Source organism: Gymnoscopelus braueri, assembly GCF_963280865.1.
Source record: "Gymnoscopelus braueri genome assembly, chromosome: 22".
In the NCBI taxonomy this organism is placed as follows: domain Eukaryota; kingdom Metazoa; phylum Chordata; class Actinopteri; order Myctophiformes; family Myctophidae; genus Gymnoscopelus; species Gymnoscopelus braueri.
Genome location: NC_137624.1, coordinates 37,623,251 through 37,642,428, shown reverse-complemented (window position 1 = coordinate 37,642,428; position 19,178 = coordinate 37,623,251). Strand labels below are relative to the sequence as shown.

At 41.8% G+C, this 19,178-nt stretch overlaps 1 protein-coding gene across 3 annotated transcripts in view; it reads left to right on the top strand.

Annotated features, from left to right (window-relative positions):
• Positions 1 to 4,174: 4,174 nt before the first annotated feature.
• The window catches only part of apc (APC regulator of WNT signaling pathway), a 46,885-nt gene continuing 31,881 nt past the window's right edge, over positions 4,175 to 19,178 (top strand). For all 3 annotated transcript variants that reach the window (XM_080419060.1, XM_080419059.1, XM_080419058.1), the window contains exon 1: positions 4,175 to 4,332. The gene's annotated coding sequence lies outside the window, so the exon portion shown is untranslated. The remainder of the gene's footprint in view (positions 4,333 to 19,178) is intronic.

The window sequence follows — 19,178 nt, the reverse complement described above, 5'->3', positions numbered from 1 at the left end:
CATCACTATGAGGAGGTCACCAGTCACCACCGCCCAGCAGTTATGGAGACAGACCTGGACTTCACGGATGACATCCGATCCCACTGCTCTCCAATGGACCCTTCGCTAAGCCCCACCCACTCCACTCTGTGACTGGTGGTGCGAAGTTAGTCACACCCAGGCCTGGCAGCGCCTGGCACTCTCTGCTTCTCACCCATTGACTTGCATGTTAAATGACGGCTTTTCCCCTTAAAAATAATCGATAATTTCAGCAGCAATAGCTTCAAAATCTCTCCTAAATCTAGTCAACAAGGCCTGCAGTAGGCTATGCACTGGACAAATGTGCATGACATTATTTCAATAAACTAAAAACACGGGAAATGTTAGAGGGAGTTGAGTAATAGCCATGGATACACGACGGTCGTCTGTCTCGACCGTCATGGATGAACTTCAACTTGGTGTTTGCACTTTCTCCATTTATAGCCCGTACATCTACAGAAACGTTCATATGTCAAATATAAAGTGCTTATCCCATGGCCACGGATGTTACATTTATGTACGGGCTCTCAAAAGTACCCGTATCATCCGTATTGTTCAATAAAAAGCATTTTAATCTGATCGCTGGTCATTTTCTCCATATACTTTCAACCAAGCGACCCTATCGGTTGGTAGGTGTATTGCACTCTGATACATTATAACTCTATGAGAAAATGGCCACCGATCGGATTAACATGCTTTTTATTGAACAATACAGAATATACGGGTACTTTTGAGCGTCCCGTGCACCATTTTAACATCCGTAGCCATAAGGTAAGCAATTTATATTTGAAATCTGAACGTTTCTATAGATGTACGGACCGTAAATGGAGAAAGTGCAAACACCAGGTTGAAGTTGATCCATGACTGTAACGGGAGTTTTCATGTACCGCAGGGTAAGACTACAGTAGCAGTTAATAAATAGACGAACAAATGAATGAATATACTTTAACGTGCGGAATCCGAAACAGGCAGCGATGTGATTCTGAATTTTGTTATGATTACGGTGATTAGTGAGTGGGCGAGTGAGTCGTGTAACTTTCCCGACGTTAAACTGTGTATGTGTTCAACAACACAACCATGCAGCCTTGCAGTTTAAACGCAGATTTCAGCTTGGGAAAATAACCCTCCAACGGTTTTGGGTACGTGGAATCTGTTGCTGCCTGGTTCATAGTCATTATAGTCACCATTGCGTTATCGTGGTATTATTCCTGTTCTTGCTATTATGTTGCAAATTATTTTGTGTGTGTGTGTGTGTGTGTGTGCGGGTGAAATAACATCGACAGCTATGGCAGGTGACGAAAGCTTGCCAGACCTGTGCCAGGCTAACAACGGTTTCTAAGCTGGCATTGGACAATCGCTTTTGGGGTGGGGTTTAGCGAAGGGTCCATTAGGCTATGGAAACAAGACAGGTGACAAGAACTTCTCCAAGTGGAGACTGACTGCAGGAATTAAGTTAAGGGTTAAGTGTCTTGCTCAGGGACACCTCCTCGACACGTTGGGGGCAGTGGCGTCAGTTCAGCAAAAGCTAAGGTATGGCAAGGTTAGGGTTGCCAACTCCCAGAGATTAAAATAAGGGACACCTATCCTGCATGGCACGGGGCGAGGATAGGTTGTTTTGGGGTCAAAATCCCCGAAATGCATATACCTATAACACAACACAAACGCAATGGTCTTACACCTGCATTAGGCTACTATTCATGTTGTGTTTTTTTTTTTTTTTTTTTTTTTCCTGGAGCACCTGCCATACCTTGCCATACCTTGCCATACCCAATTGACGCCCCTGGTTGGGGGGGGCCAGGAATCGAACCTGGGACTTTGTCTCCCATGCGGCCTCTCTACCCATTCAACATAGGCTGCCCTATGGGACACACACACACACACACACACACACACACACACACACACACACACACACACACACACACACACACACACACACACACACACACACACACACTGTAAACAGTACCTGACACTGACACTACAGTATATTTATTATTATTTATACAGTACAGTAACTTGATTGGAAAGGAGGCCTTTTGGGGGTTTCTCGCGATATCTGGCACCTCATTGCCCTCCCTTCCCGTCTGGAGCAGTGTTGCCATGTCTGCTTATTATAAGCGACTTTGTGCTTGTTTTGTCTGTAAAGTAGCTTGTAAATATATTGGTTAGTTGCGGGCTGCGTTTTTTTGGGTTGGTTTCTAAAGTGTAGTTGCTGGTTTGGGCTTGTTTCTAAAGTGCAGTTGCTTATTTGGGCTTATTTCTAAAGTGCAGTTGCTTATTTGGGCTTGTTTCTAAAGTGTAGTTGCTTATTTGGGCTTGTTTCTAAAGTGTAGTTGCTTATTTGGGCTTGTTTCTAAAGTGTAGTTGCTTATTTGGGCTTGTTTCCATGTAGTTCTAGTTACTTATTTGGGCTTGTTTCTAAAGTGTGGTTGCTTATTTGTTTCTAAGGTGTAGTTGCTTATTTGGGCTTGTTTCTAAAGTGTAGTTGCTTATTTGGGCTTGTTTCCTTATGTTGTTTAAACCAGTGGTTCTTAAACATTTTCATGTCACAGACCCCCAAATTAATGTGTTCTTGACTTGGCCACAGATCTGAAAATATTGTGTGTCAGCCAGGGAGGGACCCCTATTTGTGTACTCAAAATGTTTCAAAAACATTATTTTTCAAGATTTTTTATTGAAAATAGCCAACCTACAAGCTCACAACGCATTGCATCGGCTATTTTCAAAGTGTTCATGTGGCCTATAGTGGCTTCTTTTGGGCTTGTTTTCTTGGATACAGGACAGGTGGGCACTAGGGATATCTGGTTGTATTGTACTGTATACATGATGTGAACATGCACGGTACATCATTATCAGACTTAATTTTATCCTTCAACTTCTTGTTTATGCCCCAAAATGACTGGATATACAGGTTTTGTAGCAATTGTAGAAATAGACCTTAATTAATTAATTGGCCATAGCTGAGTGGTTAGTGAGCCCGCTTAGGGAGCCAGAGGCCCTGGTTGTCCCAGGTACGATTCCAGGCCACGCCAGCATATGTGTCGATGAAATGAAATTTGTCCCTGAGCAAGACTCTTAACCCCTAATTGCTCACAGGCCCTCATTGGAAACAAGCCCGCAAGGACTTTCATGAACGTCCTGTTAAAAAAAATGAATTAATTGTCGAATGTTTAAGCAAAACAAGGCTCCAAACATCCCAAAACAAACTTGTAAGGCTACTTCTTGGCCTCAATCACAGAACCCATCTAACCCCTGCTCATTTTGCTAGGATTGGATGGCTTAGGGTTGAGGACAGAGTACAGCAACTTGCTATGGGCCTGGTCTTCAAGATACACCACAACATTGGGATCCCCCTGTATTTGTCAAAATACTTCCAAAATGTTAATGCAGTCTATGATCATAACACCAGAGGCAGCTCCACAAATTATGTTCAACCCAGATTTGGCGCAACTAAGGGTATGAACTCGTTCTCATGCTATTCATCAAAAATGTGGAATGCCCTACCAAAAGGAGTAAAGGAGTGTAAAACCCTACTCACTTTCAAAACTGCCCTAAAGATACACCTTCAGGAGGCTGCAATTCGAAAATGGCCCCTGTCTAAGTCTTAACCTACCCCCCCTACCCCCCCCTCCTTCTTTTTCCTCTTTTGTATATATATATTTATTTTTTTCCTCTCGTCATACCAGTAACCTGAAAGCTGATTGTATGACATTCTGTATAGTAGTGTGTATATCTGTCTGCCTCTTATATGACATCATGATTTGTGTGCATGGGGTTCTCATCTTAAACAAGCTTAGTGCTTAATGAGAGTTTCCAGTTTAGTAGACCTTGTATTGTGAATTTGTACTTCCATGTACTGTTATGTACTGTCATGTACTATTCTCATGTCTTTCTAAATAAACTACATCAATCAATCAATCAATGTTCACATCATGTATACTTTACATTCTACATAAGACCTTTTTTTATTTTTTTATATTTTGCACAAAATAGCCAATTTTACATCGAGGTGCCCAGATGTCACATTTTGCTAAACTATAGTTGCTAAACTATAGTGCCCACCTATCCTGTTACCGTTTTCTTAGACCTGGTTGCTTGTTTCTCTCGCAAAACCTGGCAACTCTGCCGGAGAGTCACACTCATACAACATGGCTTCCAAACAGCCTCAACTAGACATGAATACCCAATAAAGTCCTGGGAAAAGCTTCGTAGTTGTACTTCTTACAACAACATGGACTTTTACTGGGATTACTGTCGGATTCCGTGAAAAAGAAACGGCAGGATTCTTTTCTAGGACCCACGTGGGAAAAGGTAGCCTTTTTTTCCCCTTCTTTTTCTGTGCTTTGTTATGTTTGTTGTGTCTTTGTTTGGGGGAAACATTTCTCTTTTTAAAGCTCAAGAAATTAATAAATAAAAGTGGGATTTCTCTCACTTAGTCGCTTTAAACTAAAACGTTTTTAGTAACGTTTAATAATAAAAGAAATTGCCGTTTATATCCTCCCAGAAGAAAAGGGAGAAAAAAAAAGAGTCGAGCACACAGCGGTTCTTCGCAGTGTTGCCAGGTTTTGAGAGAGAGACAAGCAACCAGGTCTATGAAAACGAGCCCACAGAAGAAGCGAGCCCTTCCTTCGCCCTTTAAACATATACACATTGGCTAATTGAAAATATCGCGACGCGTTGTGAGGCTTGTAGATCTTATATATTCAACAATGAAAAAATCTTGAATAAAAAAAATAATAATCTGGGATATTTTTGGAAACATTTTAACAACACAAATCTTGTATGGGGGGTCCCTGTCCTGGCATAAAATATTTTCAGATGGGGGTCCGCAGACAAATGCATACTAATTTGGGGGTCCTTTACATGAAAATGTTTAAGAAACACTGGTTTAAACAACATTTAGGAAACGAGCCCAAATAAGCAACTGCACTTTAGAAACAAGCCCAAAACCCCCCCTGACAAGCAACTTCACAGGAGAAACAAGCCCAAAGTCGCTTATAATAAGCGGACTTGGCAACCCTGGCTGTTAGCCTATAGCAGCCTGCTTAGTTTACAACCATTAACAAACAACCAACGCTTGTAATATTTACTGTTTCATGGACGCTCTGTCCGTGTGTGTGTTTTAACTGGTAGTTTAAACACAACGACAGACAGCAAACCATAGTAGTTAGTTTGACATGAGTTAGCAGCCAGCCTATAGCCACCGGCCGGTTAGCCTGCTAGCTAAAAGGTTGATGGTGCCATTCCTGAATCTTGAGAGAGGGAGTAGTGCAGTCAGTGCTCAGCAGCACACGGTCTACTCTGGTGGCACCTGCTGATGATGTGCATACTTTACTTTCAGGTACTGGATGGCAAAGAGTACATGAGGTACATGAATACTTTGGAGGTGTTTGTTGTGCTGCTGCTGCTGCTATTACAGTTTACTACATAGCCTTATGGTACAAGAGGCTTCTTGTAAACTGTAGTAGTATAGTAGTAGCATTACTAATACTTTTAGCAGTCACTGTAGTAACTTAACACTGTCACATCCAAGGCTAAGTAAGTCACTACAGTGACTGCTAAAAGTATTAGTAATGCTGCTACTACTGCTGCTGCTATACTAGTACTAGTAGTACAGTACTATCACTGCTGTTATTGAGACTACTGCTGTTATTGAGACTACTGCTTTACTACTATGACTGTTATTATTGTGACTACTACTATTGTGATACTACAGTATTACTACTGTCATCGTGACTGCTACTACGACTGCTGATACTGCAGTGCTATTACACTGTTATTATGGTGACTACTACTGTTATTATTGTGACGACTACTATTACGATACTACAGTATTATTACTGTTATTGTGACTGCCACTACTACTGCAGTTCTACTACTGTTGCAATGCTGCTGCTGCTGCTACTGCAGTACCCGGCTACTGCTACAGTGCTAACTACTACTGCTGATACTGCAGTGCTATTACACTGTTATTATTGTGACTACTACTGTTATTATTGTGACTACTACTGTTATTATTGTGACTACTACTGTTATTATTGTGACTGCTACTATTACGATACTACAGTATTACTACTGTTAATGTGACTGCTATTAATACTGCAGTTCTACTATTGTTACAATGATTCTACTATTATTATTGTGACTACTACTATTATGATACTACTACTGCTATTATTAGCTACTACTGTTATTGTGACTGCTACTACTACTGCAGTACTACTACTGTTACAATGCTTCTGCTGCTACTACTGCTGATACTGCAGTCAGGTCATGACCTGACGAAGATGTAATGTGACATTGAAACGTTGCAAAAGGCTCCAATCGTCCATGTTGTTGGACACTATCAGTAAACTATTGTGTGGTTAAAATGACTGGGTATGTCATGGCAGGGTTGTGCTGATTAGAATCTGTAGTCTGCGTTTGGGTTGGGCACCATAACTTGGTGCCAGTATGTGCTGGAATCACAGAGCAGATTTTGGTGCTTCACTTTGGTGCCACTTAAATGCCCGAGCTGTCAATTTGCCCCCTGGTGCTCCAAAATTAACATTACAGGTAACACAGCACTCACATGCGACACTTAAGAAAGATACGCACACACTGGCCGCCACTGCGCAAGGCACACGTGTGTGTGTGTGCGTGTGTTTACATGCGTGCGTGTGTGCGTATGCAATGTGCACACACGCACGCCACTCATAAGTGCACACACAAACAAGTGAATGCAAAGTTTGAATGCACCTGTCCTGCGCACGCACACACACACACACACACACACACACACACACACACAGGGAGAGATACGCACAGGGAGAGATACGCACAGACTGCACACTTTAGCAGCAGCCTGCTATTTAGATCTTTAGGTGTGATTTGCTTCAAGAGAAGTCTATTGAAATTAATGAACAGGGATTTAACATTGCTCCTCTAGTTCATATATATAGCTCTATTAGCTCAATGAAATAAACATATCAAAGGCACTGCTTCATACTGGGTGTAATACATTTTTCTTTTTTTAGTGCTTGCAAAGCATACCCTTCTGGGACATTCCTATGAAAGCCATATTGCCTATGAGTAATCGGGCATGCTGTAGCAGCAGCCCGTCTTGACGTTATTGGTTCTCCTACCTCTGCGCCTCCGGTTACAGCAACAACAGCAGCAGCACTTTGCTCCTCTCCTCTATGCTTTTGTCCTGCTTCTCCTTCACTTCCTCTGCTCTGGCCTCCACATCTGAGTTAGTGAGTCTCCTTGTCTCACCGCCTGTCCTGCCCAGTTGGAGAAACGGTCAATACAATGGTATTTGGCAACATGTAAAACCATTTTGAAAATGTGTGTCCATTTGGTCCCCTTTCAAAACCCCAACTAGCAAACAGTGTTGTTATTATTTTTATAATTACATTTTCAGAGAGAGAATGACTCATGCTTCTTTTAAGTTTAAGGGAATCGTATGTACGCTAATATCTTTCTGTGAGGGAATCTGTCAGTTGTCTTTGAGATTGATAGCTGTTGCACATCACTGTGTCTGCCTCCAGGAAGAAGTAAACAATCGGTGCGTGTGGAATACCCTAGGCTACTATCAAGAAGGATCTTCCAAATTTTGTTTATTTCTAGTGTTTACTTGCATATTCCTATCAAATGATTGGGTTGCTGTAACTTCAATGTGCGATAGCCAAGGTGAAGTTGCAGGACTTTGTTTTCCGTTCCGTGAGACCGTGGTTGAATCTGTGATTATTATTGCTTGCTTCATTGTTGACATCTACCCAGTGCTTGTTGTTAATGTGCTGACTGCTGACATTATCAGGTATGGACGCAAAGGCATCCCTTTGGCTGTTTTAACTTTGATTTTAAAATGTGTGGACATGGGTCCTGACTCCTGAGACATGAAAGCCCTTTACCTTTTGTGCTTGGCGTTAACACTTTGGTCTTCCTTTCAAGCACAAAGTTCCTTAAAGCCTGATACTAATTCTACAACCGTTTCGCTCGCTGAAAATGGCCGATTTACAAGCTCACATGCGTCGCACAAAGTGTTGTGACTTTGTAGATCAGCTATTGTCAGTGAGAGACACTTTTATAGGCCTACACAATTAATCTGAGAAAAAAATAATGACCTTGATTCATACATGTGATCTCATTTGTAAATAACGACAATTCCATTGAAGTCATACTGCATTCACGTTGACTTAATTTGCTTCTGAACAAAGTTGCAATGTCAATCATACGATGTAAAGCAAAACATGCTATTGATTTCAACATTCATGTCATACAATTCATTTATGTTGTATCAGCTATATTCCTCATTGTCAGCTTGCTGTCCGGGGTTTAAGAAATTGTAAAGACTAGCTAGACAAGCTTACCTATGCCTTCTTGCAACTAGTATTGCATTATTGCCTGCCCTGTACACTCTGTGCCAAACGACAGTCAAGAGTAAGACAGAACTGATTAAAGAATGATTTATAGTCCAGTATTATGCTGATTTACAAGTTCTCAATGTGTTGCATCGCGATGCAAGCACCAACCTGCTCATCCAGAGTACTTGGGGCCCAGGGGTAGACATTAAAGGAGGAGTTCACCCAAAAAATGATTTATTTTCTATCAATTGCACACCCCATGAAGACTTGAATACATGGATTTATTGTGTTTTTTGTCGCATTCCTAAGCCAATAATTTGATGCCCGGGTGTTTTTCCGGTAGGAGACACAAAGAATCTACTTTGTGTCTCCTACCGGATACATTAGCCGGTAGGAGACAGGAATCAAATTATTAGTTTAGGAATGCAACAAAAACACAAATAAATCCATGGATTCAAGGCTTCATGGGGTGTGCAATTGATAGAAAATAAGTCATTTTTTGGGTGAACTACTCCTTTAAGGGACATTTTTTCAAGATCACTTGCTCCACCATTGTAACCACTGGCCCAGGAACATTCGTCAAGAATTGACCCGTAATAAAAAAAATACAAAAAAACTAGCTACTATACATACATTTCTGTAAAAGCAGTTGCTCATTAGTCATTATATTAGATTATTATTAATATAATTATATCATGGTCATTGTATATTTAAAAAACTCCATTCTTATTAAGGTTGCATCCATCATACAACGATGTAGCACACGGAAAATTGCAGATCTGCTATTTTCGGCCTGCAGCCTTGTATGGCGAAATATAAATCAGGCTTTGGGTTTCAGATTAGGTCACAAGGTCCTGTCAGCTCATCATGATAGCGTAGGCAATGGATTCGATTAGCGATGCCTGGAGGAGGGTGCAGTGAAGTCTGTGCACTAGTCTGTGCTTGTTATGTGTGAGCTGTTCTGGCACTCCACAGAGTATTACTTGAGTTCTTGTTTCTATAAACAGGATATCATCTGAAGCCCATAACACCTCGGACAAATTAGCTTTTAGATCGGTTCTTTTTGGCAAGTGGCACAGTTGTACTTACGGGGGCATTACTTGAGCTTAATTGCTTACTCTGTTACAAGTGCTTGATCGCTCTGTGTCACAAAAAAAGTGGACACTGGACAGCAATGCTCGGCTTTGTCTTAAACATCCCGGTCACGTTTGTTGAGAGTTTTAATTGATGGTCAATTAAAAAAAACATGATTTAAGTGAAGGAGAACTACAGTTGCACATGCCATGACTTTTACACCTCTGTAGCTTACTAAAAGAGAATGCTGTCTATTCTAACAAGAATACAAGTTCAAGTACCGAATCAAGAACACAGCACAGTTAATTTCACCCTAATTCACACTTCTCCTCTCTCTGTTCCACCTGCTACTGCAGACCTTTGTGTATTTGATAACATTAAAAAGAACAGGCTTTAGTTGGCAATGCCTTAGTTGATGCACATTGTGTTTTGGTGGTCTGCGCCACACGTCGACGCTCCAAAATCTGAACCGTGCTTCTGAAAGACGCGTCGACAGGTTTCGATACGTGCACTTGACGCCTCCAATGTGGCTGCAGCCGTTGTAAACAATGGGTGCGTTTGATAACGCGAGGCACGGCCACTGACGCTTTCAGTGTCAGGGCCTTCACATCACCCAACTCTGCTGTAGTTACCATTACTGCTGTAACTGTCACTACTACCACTCTTACTACTGCTACGGTTACTGTTACTACTGATAATACTACTTCTAATACCGCTTTTATTAATACTACTACTGTTCAGGGCTGGCACGATTACAAATTTAAGTTGACGATTAATTGTCACTCAAATAATTGCAATTAACGATTTATTTAACCATGTATTTTATACATGAAAAAAAAAAGCAGAAATAGCTGATCTACAAGCTTACAACGTGTCACGAAGTGACGCGTTGTAAGCTTGTAGATCTGCTATTTCTGCTTTTTTTTTAATATTTGAAAATGTGTGAACAATTTTCAACATGGAAACGATTATGACGATTATGCAAAAATAATTGTGACAGGCCTACTATTATATGTTGTATTACTACTACTGCTCTTGCTGTTAGTATGTCTGCTGTATTAAAGCTACAACTATTACTACATTATCCTACTCTTATTAGTAGTAACAGTAGTAGCAGTAGAAGAGTAGAGTAGTGGCAATATTACTACTAGAAGTAGCAGTACTATAGGTAGTGTAGCCATAGTCTTCATAGCCATCTGAAGTCTTTTTGGAACGGTTTCATCCCTCTTTCATTTGCATGCAAGAACACAACCCGTTCTCGCTTTCATTCATTCCTCTCTGCGCTATTAACATTCTGGTCATTTACTGGTAGCATCCACACAGAGACTTTTAGAAATCGATAGCAGTTAGGCTACTTCTGGTTGCAATAACATTGTTGTTAGTAGCAGAACTAGCAAAAGTCATCAATAGTTGTACTAAGGGCAGTAACGAAAATGTATTATTAGCATTTTTCATTTTAACAGTAATTATTATTAGTTGTAACAACGTAATACAAGTAGTAATAACAGTAGTTCTAAATAGTATTATATAACAGTAATAGAATGAATACTGACAGACAGTATTAACATGATGAGTTGTAGTAGTAGTTGTAGTAGTGGTAGTAATAATAATAATACCAGTACTACTAATAATACTGGCATTAACTGACCCAGAGTAAGTAAACCTAGTAAGTCTCAGCATTAAAAACCATTTGATTTGTAAAAAAGAAAAGAAAAAAGGTTAGAAATACAAAAGAATCATTGTTTTCTTTGTCATTTGCCTCTTTCCTTTTTGATGATGATAATAATAATCATAATAATCATTATTATTATTCCTTATCACTGTTACATTTGATATTATTACTTGTTTGTTTTAGTTATTTTATATTGTTTGTAGGCTACTGTTTATTATTTGTTTCTGTGCCCGCTCACCTACACTTATGTTGTTAATCCATGTACTGTGTTATCTATGGGAGAGTTTACTAGGCAAAAGGGGGGGGAAAAAGGAGTGCATTAAGGCTTGAATGTCCTCCTCAGCTGTCAAATTGTTGTATTATATAATAACTTGATGCGCGTTGTTAAATAAAAAAATAATCCCAACCCATTAGACTCTCCTCTCCTTTCCTCTCCTCTCCTCCCATTGGCTGATCCCGCGGTACCACATGACCCCTGTCTCTCTGTGCTGATGGTTAGAATAGAGAGAGCTAGAGAGGGAGAGATAGAGAGAAGTGATGGATGCTGATCTGGCGATGGGGTAAGAGATCTCTTCCTCGTTCGTTTTTTTATTAAATGCATTACCCCGCTATGGTCCCTTTTTTTGGGATGGAGGGATGGAGAGTCCGTGGCGGACGGAGGGATAGACAGACAGATGGCGCGGGGCAGAGACAAAGGGATGAGTGGTTTCTCTCTCTCTCCATCTTTGGTGAAAGGAGGTTAATGGATTCAGGGAGGGAGAGAGACAGAGGGAGGGGTCGCCGTGGCGATACTCTCTGGTGTTCCCCCCCCCCCCCTGTCTGTCTGTTGCCGAGGAGAGAGGGATGAGAGAGAGAAGAGGAGAGAATCAGGGGAAGGGGGGATGGGTGGAAAAAAATGGTGAGTGGGGGGAGGTGTGGATCCATTCACTCTGTCTCTCTGCAGTCTGATCGGCCTTTTGCTGCACTGTTACTAAGGAGGTTCTTGGAAGCGCTTGAATGTGCTCGATTCTATGGCGTCCGGGAAGGCTAGGCGTTCGATTGGACGGGGGTTAAGGTGGTGTTGGATAAAAACCTAGGAAGTCTTTTTAAATTTGACATGCAGAGGGGCAGTGTCTGAGGGGACGCCATTTGGTGTTGAAACCAGACATTTGAAGTGCTTGATTGTTTTTCCTGGTGTTTCTCTCAGTCGAGCATTATAAGTGCTGGGGATGCTTTGAGGAAGTGCTGGAGAATGCTGGAATTTCATGGCCGTTTGGACCAGATGAGACATGTATGACATCTTCCTGTTATGTGCTCAGATGACATCACTAAGTGAAGTCCTCGAAGGTGCTTGATAATGATGAATAATTGCATTACTTGTTTAGGCAGTGAGAAAGTGCTTGGCTGTTTTGCGTCGATGTTGGAGGTCCTTGATTGCTTGTGCTTGGTTGAGTCTATATCATTGATGGAGGGCTCCTTGAATTTAAATCATATATATATATATTTAAAATATTTGCGTTAGTCACGTAATTATATAAATATAACCATAAATATATATCTAAATATTCTGAAATGATGAATGTTATTATCTCGTAAATACAAATACAAAGGTATACTGAAATAGTGAATATTATTAAATTGTATATATTATATAATTAAACATTGACTGGTATTAGATTAATGTAATTTACCTTATGTTCTATCATTATAAACCCTGACATCAGACTCTATTTTCAACCGACAGCTGAGTCAAATTCAAAATGGCCGTTCTCTTCTCTTCTCTCCGTATTTCTAGATTGTTACTATACTATATCGCTGCCACTGTTACTACTAGTAGTAGTACTACCACCACCACTACTGCTACTATTGTTGTTACTACAACTACTCCTGTTACTTCTACCATATGGCAAACTGTTTGAGCATGTATTCCCTGTCCTTGATATCAGACCTCAGTTCGGTCAATGTCGGCACTAGTTTTTACTAGTTGAACAAAACATCTTGCAGTACTAGTAGTCACTCTTTTCTAGCAGCTAGTGGCACTTTTCCAGAGCACTAGCAGCATGAAAGTCCCACCTAGTCAGCTTGTTGATGTACTAGTAGTGGGTAGTGGCCCTCTGGACTGAACTAGTAACACAGGAAGTCTTACTACTGGTTACTTTAGTGAGCGGCAACAGCTCTGACATCATGTTAACTAGTCAAACATGGATTCAGCTGTAGTAGCCAGTGATGTTGCTAGGTTTTCAATGTAATGGGTCCCGGGACCCACAGGTGGTCGTTCAAATGGGTCCCAGAAACATTTTATGGGTCCCCAATTACACGTCTCCCCCCCCCCCCCCCTTCTATCGTTTTCTTTGATCTCCAATCTCCATATCTTCTATGTGTGTGTGACTGTGTACATTATATCCCAATGCAGTGGATCTCAATCTTTTCAGGCAGCGACCCCCCAAAATAATCATATTTGAACTGGGGACCCCCCACCCTGAGAAGCGCTTGGAATTAGGAGTTGAGGCATTTAATTTAGTTTAACTCAGTTCCACAGATACATAGTCAAAATAGCAGATCTACAAGGTCGTTTTTTTGCTTGTAGATCGCCTCTTTCTTATATTATTTCACAATTTTGACCGTATTTATAGTATAGTTTGTTGATTAGTTTGGATGCAGTAATAGTCTTTTTTCTTTTCTTTCTTGAGGTATTAAAAATATCTTAAAAGTCCTTAAATTGTGACTTCACTGTCATCTGGGGACCCCCCCCCCAAATCATGTGGGGAGCCCCCTGGGGGTCCTGACCCACAGGTTGAGAACCACTGTCCTAATGTACATTCTATTTTGCTACTTGTTGTAGTCACAAACTCAGAATACAGGGTACAAACTACAATATAAAGTTCATAATAATAATATGAAAAAGATAATGTACACTTCATAGGAGCAGAGATAGATAGGAACTAAAGAACAACAACACTTTGTGGAAGAGAATGTAAACGGAGCAGAGATATTTGTTTAAGAAAAGTAGATGTTTGCGGCAGTATTTATTGCTCTGGTGTTTTCTTCTTAAAAAGTGGGATTACCTTCAAATGATTTATGCTTGTGTCGCACCAAAAATAACGATCTGAAAACGACGTGTCGCGCGTCGGTGTTTCGGCTCGCGGGTCGGTTTGGTGCGCGGCTCGCGGCTCACTTTGCTGCTCGCGGTTTGGTGTGCGCTCGCGGGTCGCTTTGGTGCGCGGCTCGCGGCTCACTTTGCTGCGCGGATCGCGGCTCGGTTTGGTGCACGGCTCGCGGTTCGGTTTGGTGCGCGGCTTGCGGCTCGCTTTGGGCGCGGCTCGCGGCTCGGTGTGGTGCACGGCTGCGTGGCTCGGTTTGGAGCACGGCTGCGTGGCTAGCGGCTCGCTTTGGTTGTATGCGTCCCGTGGACGCTGTGATGGTTGGTTTAATGCGTCCTTTATTAAAAATGTGCGTCCAGGACGCAGGGCTAGCAGCATCTCTGAGTAGCCTACACTTTTAGGCACTATTTAACCCATTAAGACCTGAGGCCGATGTCAAGGACCCCCAAAATGATATGTATTTGGCCGCGGACCCCCATCTCAAAATATTTTGTTCCAGGGACCCTCCAGAAGCAAAGATTTGAGTTACAAATGTTCGCTTAAAAATAATAATATATATATTCAAAGATTTGCACAAATCTTCACATCTTTTTTTGTTGTTGCAGATCTACAAGTTCATAGAGCTGCACTCGGTGCCGCGCTATGAGCTTTGTAGATCTGCTATATTTGAATAGCCAAAGTATAAAATAATGCAAAATGTCACAGATGCTCTCCCGGTATTAATGGGTTAAATGCTCAAACGACTTGTCATACTACTAAAGATGCTACCACTACTACTAGAATTACTATTACTACTACTACTACTACTACTACTACTACTACAATGCCAGCTCTAATAACGTATCATACTATTACTACCACTACTGCTAGTAGTACTACTACTACTTCATGTACTACTAACTCCTATTACCAACACATGATCATCACACGACACATCACTACAAATACTATGTAATCGTATCAACGATGCAACATGAAATTAATTTTACACACACACACACACACACACACACACACACACACACACACACACACACACACACACACACACACACACACACACACACACACACACACACACATTCAGTGTTTGTTTTGTTCAAGGCCACTGAGAGATGAAACCAGGAGCCTCCTGGCTCCCAGACGGGCGCTCTCTGCCTCCTGAGACACTGCTGTTTATATTAGTAATATACTAGGTACAAAAAGGACAAGAGTATTAGTAATGCTAGTAGCAGGAATAGCACTACTAGTATTACCCCCCCAAACTAGCAAGCGAACAGAGCCTTCAGTGTGGCAGTCCAGCCCCCCCCCCCCGCACCCTGTGGAACTCTCTCTCCCAGTGGAGATTTGCCATGCTCCAACTCTGGACTCTTTTATAAGGCTGCCTTGAAAAGACACCTGTTCTCTCAGGCTCATGGCAAATAGTTTTGGTTTTGTTTGTTTGTTGGTGGTTCATTGTTCTTGACATAAAGCGTCCTTGTTCATGAACACATTTCCACAGATTTTATATTCAAAAATAGCAGATCTGCAAGCTCAGTGCCGCTCTATGAGGTTGTATATCTGCTATTTTTGTAGTATAGCCAAAGGAATCTTAAAATGACGCAGCTGGTGTCACTGGTGATGGCCTGCCGGGCCAGGGCATGGCAGGAAGTTTGTCCTCTTCCCCAAAACACCTTGGGCAACGCTCCAAGCATCCTAGAGCATTGGTTTCTCAAAGTGGGGTCCGGGGACCCCCAGGGGTACTTGAGGGAGTTCCAGGGGGTCCCCAGCTAAATGATAGATTAGGCACCAAATGGACCCTTATGGGTCTGTAACTCTGAGAGTGTACAAATGAAACCAAATGGACCCTAGCGGGTCCATTTGGTTCCATTTGTACACTCTCAGAGTTACATTGACATAGATTTTACAATATAAATTGCGGTCCAAGTGATAGAAATGCCATTAAATGGGGGTCTGTAGCCCTAATGCATGTCAAACTGGGGGTCCTTGAAATTAAAATGGTTGAGAATCACTGCTAGAGCCGTAAAAAAAATCTTCTCTTATGGGGGTCCCTGGCATATCTTTTGAAATGGGGGTCCGCGGGGCTAATAAGTGTCAATTTGGGGGTCCTTGCCATGAAAAAGTTTGAGAACCCACTGGCCTAGAGAGTCCTCTTCTCCCTCCTGGCGCCCGAGTGGAATGACCTACAGTACCCCCCTATGAGCTCAGGACTGCAGACTCACACTGACTCCCCGTTTTCCACCGCAGTCTGTAAACTCACTGTCTTTTAACCCATTAAAACCGGGAACCGGGATCTGATTTATGTAAAAAATTATAATATATATATATTAAAAAATATCCAAACATTTTCTATATTTTTCAAAAATCTTCAAAAATAGCACATGTACAAGCTCGCAGCGCGACATGAAATGACGAGCTGTGAGCTTGTATATCTGCTATTTTTTAATAGCCAACATATAAATGGATAAAGTGGTTAAAATGGTTGTTGAACTACTTTTGCTGAGGACCCCCTGGACCCCCCCCCCCTCAAGGACCCCTGGGTCTTAAAGAACCAATGCTGTAGGGTTCATTCCGTTTAGGCTGATCTTGCACTTGTAATTTGCACTTGATAGATGCCTAATTTGTATGCGTGTCCATGGTATGACTTATGTTGACCACATCTAAAGTAGCAGCGGCTTCGAGAGAGTGGTCACAAATATGCCATTGGCTGATAGAATCTACAGACCTGTACCACGGAAAAAAGGCCTTTTGGGCTGTCTTTAGTAAACTTCCTTTCTTCTGAAAATTCTGTTTTATTTCAGGTGAATTAGAAGATTTGTTGTGTTAAAACTCATAGACCTTTTCCGTTCCTCTAGGAATCCTACAAAAATATGTAGGCCTGTTGCATTATAGGGGGTGTGTCCTTTTTCTACCTGCAGGTCCTCTTTTTGAGATCTTGTGTATCGGGGACATGGGTTGTTATGTATGGGGGACTGATATACATTTTTTAACACATTGGTTTCTATTGTCCTTATTGTAGATACTTGATGAGAGCAATAACAGCATTTCTTTCTTACGTTGTTTCATTTTCATACTAGGACCTATATTGTGTCCCAGGTGTGTCAAACCATGTGATCGATGTGAGCTCTGCCCACTTGGTTCTACTTAACCACCCCCACACATTTCCTGATGAAGACCTCCCGCAGGGGAGAGTCTCTTTTCCCTGTATCTCACCCAGGAGAGTCTCTTTTCCCTGTATCTCACCCAGGAGAGTCTCTTTTCCCTGTATCTCACCCAGGAGAGTTTCCCAGTATCTCACCCAGGTGGACAGGGTTTTGAGGATGGGTTTAGACATAATTTCTGTTAGGTTAAGGCTAGCGTTAGGCATGTTGTTTTGTGAGGTTAGGGTTAAGTTTAAGCGTAGTTTTTAGGAAGTTAAATGTTAGGGTTTAGACACAACCTAGGCGACAAACCAATGAAAGAGGAAGTCCCCCCCCTCAGCAGGTCGAATGCACATCCACATCCACGTGCTACTTTTTATCCAGCACCTGTTGCAATGTTTGGATGTGTGTGTGTGTGCGTGCATCACCACCTGAACTGTCCCTGTCGCATCATTTTATCCACCTCTGAAACGGTGAAAAGAATGTCTATATCGGCGCTAATTATTTTTGGATCTCTAGTCCAGTGGTTCTCAAAATTCTTCATGTGAAGGACCCCCAAAATGAACATATTTGACTGCGGACCCCCATCTCATATTTTCTGACAGTGACCCCCAAGAAGAAAATATTTGAGTAAAACATGTTTGCTTTAAAAAATACATATATTCAAAGATTTGCACAAAGATTTTTCAAAAATAACAGATCTACAAGCTTGCTATAAATGGTAAATGGTTAATTTATATAGCGCTTTTTTTCCAAGGCGCTTTACATATATTGTGCATTACATTCACCCATTCACACAAACATTCATACACCGATGGCGGAGGAAACCATGCAAGGCACCAACCTGCACATCGGGAGCAATTAGGGGTTCAGCGTCTTGCTCAAGGACACTTCGACACTAACTCTGGGGGAGCCCGGGATCGAACTGGGAATCTCGCGGTTGCCATCCGGCCGCTCTACCGGCCACTCTACCCCTGAGCCACTGCCGCCACAAGCTATGAGCTTGTATATCTGCTATTTTTTAATAGCCAAAGTATAACACATGGTTAAAGTGGTTTAAATGATCGTGACGCTTGTTTAGTAACTAATTGTAACTAATTTAGCTGGGGACCCCCTGGTACTTCCCCAAGGACCCCTGGGGGTCCCCAGACCCCACTTTGAGAACCAATGCTCTATTAGTCTGAGACTGTGTAGACTCTACAGTGTGTGGCTTTACCCATGTGCAGCAGTTTGTTATGAGCACAACTTCTAGTATCAGCTCTATTTATTGGCTATAATTTCATTTTCATAATAATGCATAATAATATAATCAAACCCATTATCGGCAGATCATTTATCGGCCCGACAGGACTGGTCATGCATCCCTAAGAAAGGAGTAATATAGTAGTATTGTAAATAATGCGTACCTACAGGTCAACACGGCTCGCGTGTGTGCCCTTGTATGATTCTACAAAACAAACATACTGCATCAATCGAAACCCAGGGGTCTTCAACAGGGGGTCTGGGACCCCTAGGGAGTCCTCAGAGTTACTACAGGGGGGGTTGCCAAATCTTTGTGTGATAGCAACTTTTTTTTGTACATTAACCACTTGAACCCCAGCATCCCTATTCTGGGGAGAAAATAGCCAATCTACAAGCTCACAACGCCTCGCACCGCGAGGCGTTGTGAGCTTGTAGATTGGCTAATTTCAGGCAAAGAGGTTTGGTGTAGGGGGGGGGAAAAAGGAGACCAAGTACAGAGGTGAAAGGTCAAGTTTACTAAGCATTGACCGTTTAAGTGTTTAAGTGTTTAAGTGCCTGAAAATACTCATTAACATGGATCCAACCTGCACTGATGACAGTAATG